At 38.9% G+C, this 10,329-nt stretch overlaps 1 long non-coding RNA gene across 1 annotated transcript in view; it reads left to right on the plus strand.

Moving 5' to 3' along the window:
• Positions 1-10,329, plus strand: part of LOC108526641 (uncharacterized) — a 28,056-nt gene that overhangs the window by 7,442 nt on the left and 10,285 nt on the right. The window contains exon 2 of the long non-coding RNA XR_001884575.1: positions 4,878-5,093. This is a non-coding gene — a long non-coding RNA (uncharacterized LOC108526641). The remainder of the gene's footprint in view (positions 1-4,877; positions 5,094-10,329) is intronic.

Below are 10,329 nucleotides of genomic sequence, written 5' to 3' on the forward strand. Positions count from 1 at the left end.
CCTTTTATTTCCTGGTTTTGATTTATTACACTGGCTAGGAGTTGCAGCAATATGTTGAAGAAGAGCAGTTAGAACACACATCCTTGCTTTATTCCTGATCTTAGGAGAAATCATTTAGTCTTTCACCATTAAATGTAATATTATCTATAAGGTTTATTTTATTTTATTTTGTATTTTTATTTGTTTATTTTTTGAGACAGAGTCTTACTCTGTTGCCCATGCTGGAGTGCAGTGGCACAGTCTCGGCTCACTGCAACCTCCATTTCCTGGATTCAAGCGATTCTCCTGCCTCAGCCTCCCAAGTAGCTGGTGTTACAGGCGCCCACCACCACGCCTGGCTAATTTTTTGTATTTTTAGTAGAGACGGGGTTTCACCATTGTTGGCCAGGCTGGTCTCAAACTCCTGACGTCGTGATCCACCCGCCTTGGCCTCCCAAATTGCTGGGATTACAGGCGTGAGCCACCGTGCCCGGCTATTTTATTTTATTTTTTGAGACAGAGTCCTGCTCTATTACCCAGGTTGGTGTGCAGTGGTATGATCTTGGCTCACTGCAGCCTCCAACTTCGGGGTTCAAGAGATTCTCCTGCCTCAGCCTCCCAAGTAGCTGGGACTACATGTGCATGCCACCTTGCCTGGCTAATTTTTGTATTTTTAGTAGAGACGTGGTTTCACCATTTTGGCCAGGCTAGTCTCAAACTCCTGACCTTAGGTGATCCGCCTGTCTCTACCTCCCAAAGTGCTGGGATTACAGGCATGAGCCACCATCCCCAGCTATAGAGGTTTCTTGTAAATGCTCTTTATCAAGTTGAGATAGTTTCCTCTCTAATTTTTCTGAGAGTGATGAATTGGTGTTGAAGCTTGTCAAATGTTTTTCAGTATTAATTTACATGATTATGTGATTTTTCTTATTTTCCCTGTTAATATGATTGATTATACTGATTGATTTTCAATAGTTGAGACAACCTTGCATCTCTGACATAATCCACTTGGTCATGGTACATCATCCTTTTTACAAATAGCTGAGTATTTTTAAAAGCTGTCTCCTACAGGAAGGAAGAGCTGAATTCTTTTTTCTAATATTCTGTTAAGGACTTCTGCATCTATATTCAAGAGTGATATTGGCTGTATTCTTTCTTTGCCTGTTTTGGGTATCAGGCTAACTTCATAAAACAAAATGGAAATTGTTTCCTCCTCTTCTGTTTTCTGGAAGGGATTGAGTAGATTTGGTGTTGTGCTAGGTTCTACACTATATATACATAACTGGTCACACTCTACTACTGTTATTTTAACTACTTCAAATAAAATATGGAAATTTTATGCCTCTTTATCCTTCCCCATTTGCAATATAATTGTTTTAGATATTTCCTCTACATACAGTTAAAAACACATCAGACTGTTATCATTATGGTTTAAACCTCAAACTTAATGCAGTAACTCAAGATGACATGGAAAGCTTATTTTATTTAGTCATATTTTGTTTGCCAAGTTATTCTTGTTCCAAGATTTTTTTCCTTATCATTTTGTCTCTGTTTAGAGAACTTCTTTTAAGCTATTATTTTAGAATAGGTGTGCCAGCCACAGCTTTTCTTCATTTTCCTTCATATAATAATGTCTTGAGGACAGGCACAGTAGCTCATAACTGTAATCCCACCACTTTGGGAGGCTGAGGTGGGCTGATCACTTGAGTCCAAGCATTTGAGACTGGACTGGGTAACATGGTGAAACCCTGTCTCAACAACAACAACAAAATACAAAAAATTAGCTGGATGTGGTGGCACATACCTGTTGTCCCAGATACTAGGAGGCTGAGGCAGGAGGATTGCTTGAACCTGGGAGGCAGAGGTTGCAGTGAACTGAGATCATGCCACTGCACTCCAGCCTGGGCAACAGAAATCCTAACCAAAAAAAGAAAAGGCAAGAATGTCTTGATTGATTTCCCCTTAATTCCTAAAGAATATTTCGGCTGGTTGTAGGATAAACATTTGAAAAATATGATGCCACGTCCCTTTGGCCTCCATGTCTTCTGATGAGAAATCCACTGTCATTCAAATTGTTTTATACAGACAGGGCCAGGCGCAGTGCTCATGCCTGTAATCCCAGCACTTTGGGAGGCTGAGGAGGGTGGATCACCTGAGGTCAGGAGTTCGAGACTAGCCTGGCCAACATGGTGAAACCCCGTCTCTACTGAAAATACAAAATTAGCTAGGCGTGATGACACATGCCTGTAATCCCAGCTACTCAGGAGGCTGAGGCAGGGGAATCACTTGAACCCAGGAGGCAGAGGTTGCAGTGAGCTGAGATCACACCATTGCACTCCAGCCTGGGCAACAAAAGCAAAACTCCATCTCAAAAAAATTTTGTTTTATATAGACAGAGAGATAGATAAGGTGTCATTTTCTTTGCTCCCTTCATGAATTTTTCTTTGTCTTTCAGATGTGCGAGTGTCCTGATGTGCATTCGTTTTGGATGGGTGGTTATCCAATTGGGGTCTGTTCTGCTTCTTTAATCTATCAATTTATTTCTCCGGCCAAATCTGTGGAGTTTTCAACCATTATTTCTTCAAGCACTTTTTCATCCCTGACCTTTCACCCTGCTTTCTAGGACTCCACTGACGGGAGTATTTAATCTTTAGTTATAGTCCTACAAGTCTCTAAGCCTCTGTTCATTTTCTCAGTCTACTTCACTCTGTTCAGGTTGGATTGTTTCTATTGTTCTATCTTCCAGTTCATTGGGACTTTTTTCTGTCACCTCCATTCTGCTGTTAAGTCCATCTTCGGAGATATTTATTTTGGTTACTTTATTTTTCAATTCTAAAATTTTCATTGGGTTTTTTCTTATATTTTCTATTTTTTTAATGAGGCTTTCCTTTTTTTATTTGTTTCACACATTCATAATTGCTCATTAAAACATTTTTGTAATGACTGCTTTAAAATCTTTGTCATATGCTTAATGGTAACTAAATATTATCATCAAAATCATTAATTAGTTATTGATAACCTTCAGAACTGAATCTCAAAATGTTGCCCATTACATAGATTTTTCTTATCACAAACAACCATGCAAATTGTACCCTCTGCCTGCTAACATCACTGAAATATGCTGTAACCCTGTTCCTTATCAATGGCTTCTACTATCACCTGTACTTCTGGCTTAACTCCTAAACCTGTCTCTTATCCAACAGTTTCCCTATAGCTTCTATTTCTCCTGTTTTTACATATAGTCTACAATTATATTGAACTGTTTCCAAAAAAATATGTACTTACAAACATGAAAACTCTTTTTAGGCCCAAGATGATGTGTTCTAGGTGTTTAACAGTATTTGTATATGCAATACTAAGCATCATTCAATGATATTTAAAAAACACAGTATTTATCAAGAGCATTTGTTAAGAACATTAGCTTCATACCTATGTTGTTTTACATTATATTAGCTTCTATAAATTAAAAGAGAAATAAAAACTCTAACACTAATACAAAGAAATGTTTATTTTTGTTTGGAATACCTGGATATTCATTAACTAATGCATTATACAGTACAATTTAACATTGTATTATTTAAAATAAAGATAATCCAAGACACTAGCTGAGGACTAGTACACCGTGGACTATATAGTCTGGGGAAGGACTCGTACACCCTGTGCTACGGACTAAGGGAGGATTAACATACCATGTGCTGAGAACACACATTTTAAAAGTGAGATTAAACTGAAGTTTCTAGAAAGTCTTTAATGACTAAAAGGTTTGTTCTGACCAATTCATCTGAAAAAGGAATAAAATTACTATGGTAATTTACAGTTTTAAATGGCATATTTTCATGCCATCCAAATTTAGAGCCATTAATTAGGGTAGATGATATTAAGTCAACTAATAAGAAAAGATAACAACTTGACTCCTAATTTGCTCCAAGTTCCTCTCACCAAAGTTTTGCACCAAGTAGATCAATCATTAATTGGTCCAAGTTGAGAATAACCTCAGTGAGATCAAGAGTCTGCAGTGTCAGCTGGGCGCAGCGGCTCATGCCTATAATCCCAGCACTTTGGGAGGCCGAGTTGGGTGGATCACCTGAGGTCAGGAGTTCAAGACCAGCCTGGCCAACATGGTGAAACCCCATCTCTACTAAATACACAAAAAATTACCTGGGTGTGGTGGCAGGCGCCTATAATCCCAATTACTTGGGAGGCTAAGACAGTAGAATCACTTGAACCTGGGAAGCAGAGGTTGCAGTGAACTGAGATCGCATCATTGCACTCCAGCCTGGGTGACAAGAGTGAAACTCCATCTCAAAAAAAAGAAAAAAAAAACAAAAGAGTCTGCAGCATCAAAGAGCCAAATACTTGTAGCATTGGGTCAGCTTGTGGTGGTGGACAAAGTATAGCCGTTCTTATTTGCTGAAAGAGAAAAGACCACAGAATTGAATACCAGTCATTTCCCATTTTCTTAACTCTACTGAAAAGGTAATTTATTTTTTTTTAAGGAAAGCTTTTATGAATCCTTCATTTTTCTGTATTTAATGAGACTTGTAGTATATATTATTACTTATTGAAAGAGAGTCTTTGTTATTATAAGAATATGGCTTATGTTGTGAGAAAATATCATTCCTGTGCTACCCATGAAATAGAAATCTACTTCAACTTTTAAAAAAACTGAATGCCTACTATTAAGCCACATTATCTCATTTAATCTTTAAAACTACTCTATGAAATATGTTAAAAAGTTAATTTGCCCAAGTAAGCAGTGAAGTCAAAATTTGAATTGACAATCTGACTTCAGACCTTAGACCCTTATTTCAGAAAATATTGAATTTCCTTTTATAAAAGCTGTATATAAACAAATCTCTTGTGGTGAGACATTAACTGCTTTGATTTACTCCTTACAGTCATAAAGCTGCATTAGCAATAATTATAACTACAGTTGACCCTTGAACAACATGGGATTGAACTGTGTGGGTCCACTTACATGCAGATTTTCTTCCACTTCTGCCACCCTGAGGCAGCAAGTCAGCTCCTCTGCTCCCTCCTTCTCCTCAGCCTACTCTCCAGAAAGATGATGCACAAGAAGACCTTTATGATGATCCACTTCCACTTAATTAATGGTAAGTATATTTTCTCTTCCTTATGATTTTCTTTATTTGTTTTTGTTTTGTTTTTGCGTTTTTGTTTGTTTTGAGGCAGGGTCTCACTCTGTCACCCAGGTTGGAGTACAGTGGCATGATCATAGCTCACTGTACCCTCAACTTTCTGGGCTATAGTGATCCTTCCACCTCATCCTCCCAAGTATCTGGAACCACAGGCATTTGCCACCATGCCCGGATAATTTTTTTTATTTTTAGTAGAGATGAGGCTTCACCATTTTGCCTAGGCTGGTCTCAAACTCCTGAGCTCAAGTGATCTTCCCACCTTAGGCTCCCAAACTGCTAGGATTACAGGCATGGGCCACCATGCCCAGCCTATGATTTTCTTAATAACATTTTTTCTCTATCTTACTTTATTGTAAGAATATAGAATACACATAACATACAAAATATATGTGTTATTTTTGTGTGTACCTGGTGGTATATACCTATAGTCCCAGCTTCTTGGAAGGCTGAGACAGGAGGACTGCTTGAGCCCTGGAGTTTGAGTCTAGCCTGGGCAACATAGCAAGACCCCATGCCCTGGAAGAAAAAAGTTATTCATGGATTTCCTACCGTGGAGGGAAGGGTTGGCTCCTGCAACACCCACCTTGTTCAAGGGACAACTCTATTATTAAGTAAATTCGCACATTTGATAGAAGAACTGAATTGTGGAAAGAGGAGAATGAGATGGAAGCAACTAAACAGACTTTCTATCCTACCAGAATGATATTCAAGTAGAATAATACTCAAGTGGAAAGAGCAAAGGCAAGTTGCATTATTGGTGTTCTTTACTTTTAACTTTGAAGGATTTATCACTGTGTAGATAACACGCATCAACAAAATCAGATTTATATGCAGTATTCTTACATTAAACATCATTTGTATTGATAGTTAGATTCTCAACAAATATTTCTACAGTATTAATTGCTATAGCAAGACGGTGAAATAGAACTCTCCAGCAATCATTCCCGCTACAGAAACACCAAATTGAACAACTATCTACACAAGAAAGCACTTTATAAAAAACAAAAAACAGGTGTTCTATCAAAGTACCTAGTTTTAACATCATATCAGGGAAAGAGGCACTGGAAAGGATACGAAAGACTTCAATTGCGGATACCACTTCTCCCCCATCCCTTGGCAGTGACTGTGTCACCTCAAGAGAGAATCTGTGTGCTTGGGAAAGAGAGAGCACAATGACTGTGGAACTTTGCATTGGAACTCAGTGCTGCTCTGTTACAACAGAAAGCAACATAAGGCAGGATTCAGTTAGCGCCCACCAAGAGACACTTCCCGTCTGGCTAGGGCTAGTCTAGCCAGACAGGAAGTGTCCGACCCAGTGGTCAGAATCTGAGTTTCAGCTAGCCCCACCACCATGGGCTAAAGTGCTATGGGGTCCTAAATAAACTTGAAAGACAGTCTAAGGCATAAGAACTATGATTCCAGGGCAAGTCCTGGTGCTGTGCTGGGCTTGCAGCCAGTAGACTTAGGGTGGTGCTACCTAGTGAGACACCAGCTGGGGCTGTCAAGAGAGTACTTGCATCACCCATCCTTTAACCCTAAGCAGTGCAGATCATAGCTTCAAGAGATTCCTTCCTTCAGGACCTAGCTCCTAGACATTTCTAGATACACTCTGGGTCAGAAGGGAACCAATTTCCTTGAAAGGAAGAACCCAGTCCTGGAAGGATTTATCACCTGCTGACTAACAAGCCCTTGGTCCTTGAATAAACGTCAGTGGTACCCAGCCAGTAATCACCACAGGACTTGGGTGAAATCCAGGGCCATGCTGGCTTCAGGAATGACACAGCACATTCCCAGCTGTGGTGGCCATGGGGACAGACTCCTTCTGCTTAAGGAAAGAAGAGGAAAGCATAAAGGGGACTGTGTCTTGCAGGTTGGGTACCAGCATGGCCACAGTTGGGCAGAGTGCAAAGTGAACTCCTAAGGTTCCTGATTCCAGGCCTTGGCTCCTGGATAGCATTTCTGGGCCCACCCTGGGCCACAGGAGAGCACACTGCCCTAAAGGGAGAGACTCAGGCCTGGCAGCATTCACCACAAGCTGGATGAAGAGCCCCTACGCTTGGAGCGAACATTGGCAGTAGCCAGGTGGTACTCACTGTGGGCCTGGAGCAGTGGTGGCCATGAGGAGTGACTACTTCTGCGTGAGCAAAGGAGAGGTAATAGTAGGAAGGTGATGATATGGTTTGGCTTTGTGTCGCCACCCAAATCTCATCTTGAATTGTAATGCCATAATCCCCATGTGTCGCATGAAGGACCCAGTGGGAGGTAATTGAATCATAAGGGCAGTTTTCCCCCATACTGTTCTCATAATAGTGAGTGAGTTCTCATGAGATCTGATGGTTTTATAAGGGGCTTCCCCCTTCCCTTGGCATTCATTCACTTCTCTCCTACCGCCATGTGAAGAGGTGTTTTCCACCATGATTTTAAGTTTCCTGAGGCCTTGCCAGCCATGCAGAACTGTGAGTCAATTAAACCTCTTTTCTTTAAAAAATTACCCTGTCTTGGGCAGTTCTTTATGGCAGCATGAGAACAGACTAATACAGAAGAACTGTGTCCCGTGGTTTGGCTGCCAGCTCAGCCACAGTAGAAACACCCTTAAAGACACTCATATACTGAAAGTAGAGAAATGGAAAGATATTCCATGCAAATCAAAACCAAAAAAAGAGCATGAGTAGTGGCTATATTTATATTCGACAAAATAGATTCCAAGACAAAATATATAAAAAGAGACAAAGTTACCATGTAATGATAAAGGAGTCAATTCAACAAGAGGATATTACAATCGTAAGTGTATATGTACCCAACACTGGAGCACCCAGATATATGAAACAATTATTACTAGAAGTAAAGAGGAAGATACATCCCAATACAATAATAGCTGGAGACTTCAACACCTCACTTTCAGCTTTGGACAGATAATCCAGACAGAAAATCAACAAAGAAACATTGGATTTAATCTGCACTGTAGACCAAATGGACCTAATAGGTATTTACAGGACATTTTAGCCAACAGCTGTAGAATCACATTCTTGTCCTCAGTACTTGGATCATTCTCAAGGATAAACCATATGTTAGGCCACAAAACAAGTTTTAAAAGTTCAGAAAATATTGAAATCATATCAAGTATTTTTTCTGACCAGGAATGGTATAAAACTGGAAATCAACGGCAAGAGGAACTTTGGAAACTACACGGACACCTGGAAGTTAAATAATATGCTCCTGAATGACCAGTGAGCCAATGAAGAAATTAAGAAGATAATTTAAAATTTTCTAGAGAGAAAAGGAAATGGAAACACAACTTACCAAAACATATGGGATACAGTGAAAGCAGTACTAAGAGGAAAGTTTATAGCAATCAGCACCTACAACAAAAAAGTAGAAAAACTTCAAATAAAAAACCTAACCATGCATCTGTAAACACTAGAAGAGCAAGAGCAAACCAAACAAAAAATTAGTAGAAGAAAATAAATAATAAATATTCAAGCAGAAATAAATGAAATTGAAATGGAAAAAATACAAAAGATCAATAAAATAGAAAGTTGTTCTTTGAAAAGATAAACAAAATTGACAGACTTTTAGTCAGACTAACACTCTGAGTCAGAGTTCCCTTCTGACCTAGAGTGTGTCTAGAATAAGAGAGAGAAGACTAAATAAACAAAATCACAGATGGAGGAGACATTACAACTGATACCCCAGATATTCAAAGGATCATTAGAGACTACTATGAGCAACTGTATGCCAATAATTGCAAAACCTAGAAAAAGTGAAAAAATCCTAGAAACATACAACCTACTGAGACTAAACCATAAAAAAATCCAAAACCTGAATAGACCAATAACAAGGAATGAGATCAAACCCATAATAAAAAGTCTGCCAGCAAAGAAAAGTCCAGGACCCAGTGGCTTTTCTCCTGAATTTTATAAAACATTTAAAGCAGGACTAAAATCAATCCTACTCACACTATTTTGAAAAATAGAGGAGGAAGCAATATTACCAAATGTATTCTATGAGGTTAGCATTACCCTGATACCAAAATCACACAAAGACACATTAGAAAAAAGCTGGAAGCATTCCCTTTGAAAACCGGCACAAGACAAGGATGCCTTCTCACCACTCCTATTAAACACAGTATTGGAAGTTCTGGCCAGGGAAACCAGGCAAGAGAAAGAAATAAAGGATATTCAAATAGGAAGAGAGGTAGACAAATTGTCTCCGTTTGCAGATGACATGAGCTTATAGTTAGAAAACCCCATCATCTCAGCCCAAAACCTCCTTAAGCTGATAAGCAACTTCAGCAAAGGCTCAGGATACAAAATCAATGTGCAAAAATCACAAGCATTCCTATACACCAATAACAGACAAACAGAGAGCCAAATCATGAGTGAACTCCCTTTCACAATTGCTACAAAGAAAATAAAAGAAAAGAAAATGGAAATACCTAGGAATACAATTCACAAGGGATGTGAAGGACCTCTTTAAGGAGAACGACAAACCACTGCTCAAGGAAATAAGAGAGGAAACAAACAAATGGAAAAACATTCCATGCTCATGGATAAGAAGAATCAATATTGTGAAAATGGCCATACTGCCCAAAGTAATGTGCAGATTCAGTGCTATCCCCAACAAGCTACCATTGACTTTCTTCACAGAATTAGAAAAAAACTAATTTAAATTTCATATGGAAAAAAACAAAGCTCATATAGCCAAGACAATCCTAAGCAAAAAGAACAAAGCTGTAGGCATCACATTACCTGACTTCAAACTATATACTACAAGGCTACAATAACCAAAACAGCATGGTACTGGTACAAAAACAGATATATAGGCCAATGGAACAGAACAGAGGCCTCAGAAATAATGCCACACATCTACAACCATCTGATCTTAGACAAAGCTGACAAAAACAAGCAACGGAGAAAGGATTCCCTATTTAATAAATGGTGCTGGGAAAACTGGTTAGCCATATGCAGAAAACCGAAACTGGATCCCTTCCTTACACCTTATATAAAAATTAACTCAAGATGGATTAAAGACTTAAGCTTAAGACCTAAAACCATAAAAATCCTAGAAGAAAACCTAGGCAATATCATTCAGGGAATAGGCATGGGCAAAGACTTCATTACTAAAACACCAAAAGCAATTACAACAAAAGCCAAAATTGACAAATGGGATCTAATTAAACTAAAGAGCTTCT

The sequence above is a fragment of the Rhinopithecus bieti genome, unplaced genomic scaffold (genome assembly GCF_001698545.2).
Source record: "Rhinopithecus bieti isolate Rb0 unplaced genomic scaffold, ASM169854v2 scaffold_3041, whole genome shotgun sequence".
Taxonomy (NCBI): Eukaryota; Metazoa; Chordata; class Mammalia; order Primates; family Cercopithecidae; genus Rhinopithecus; species Rhinopithecus bieti.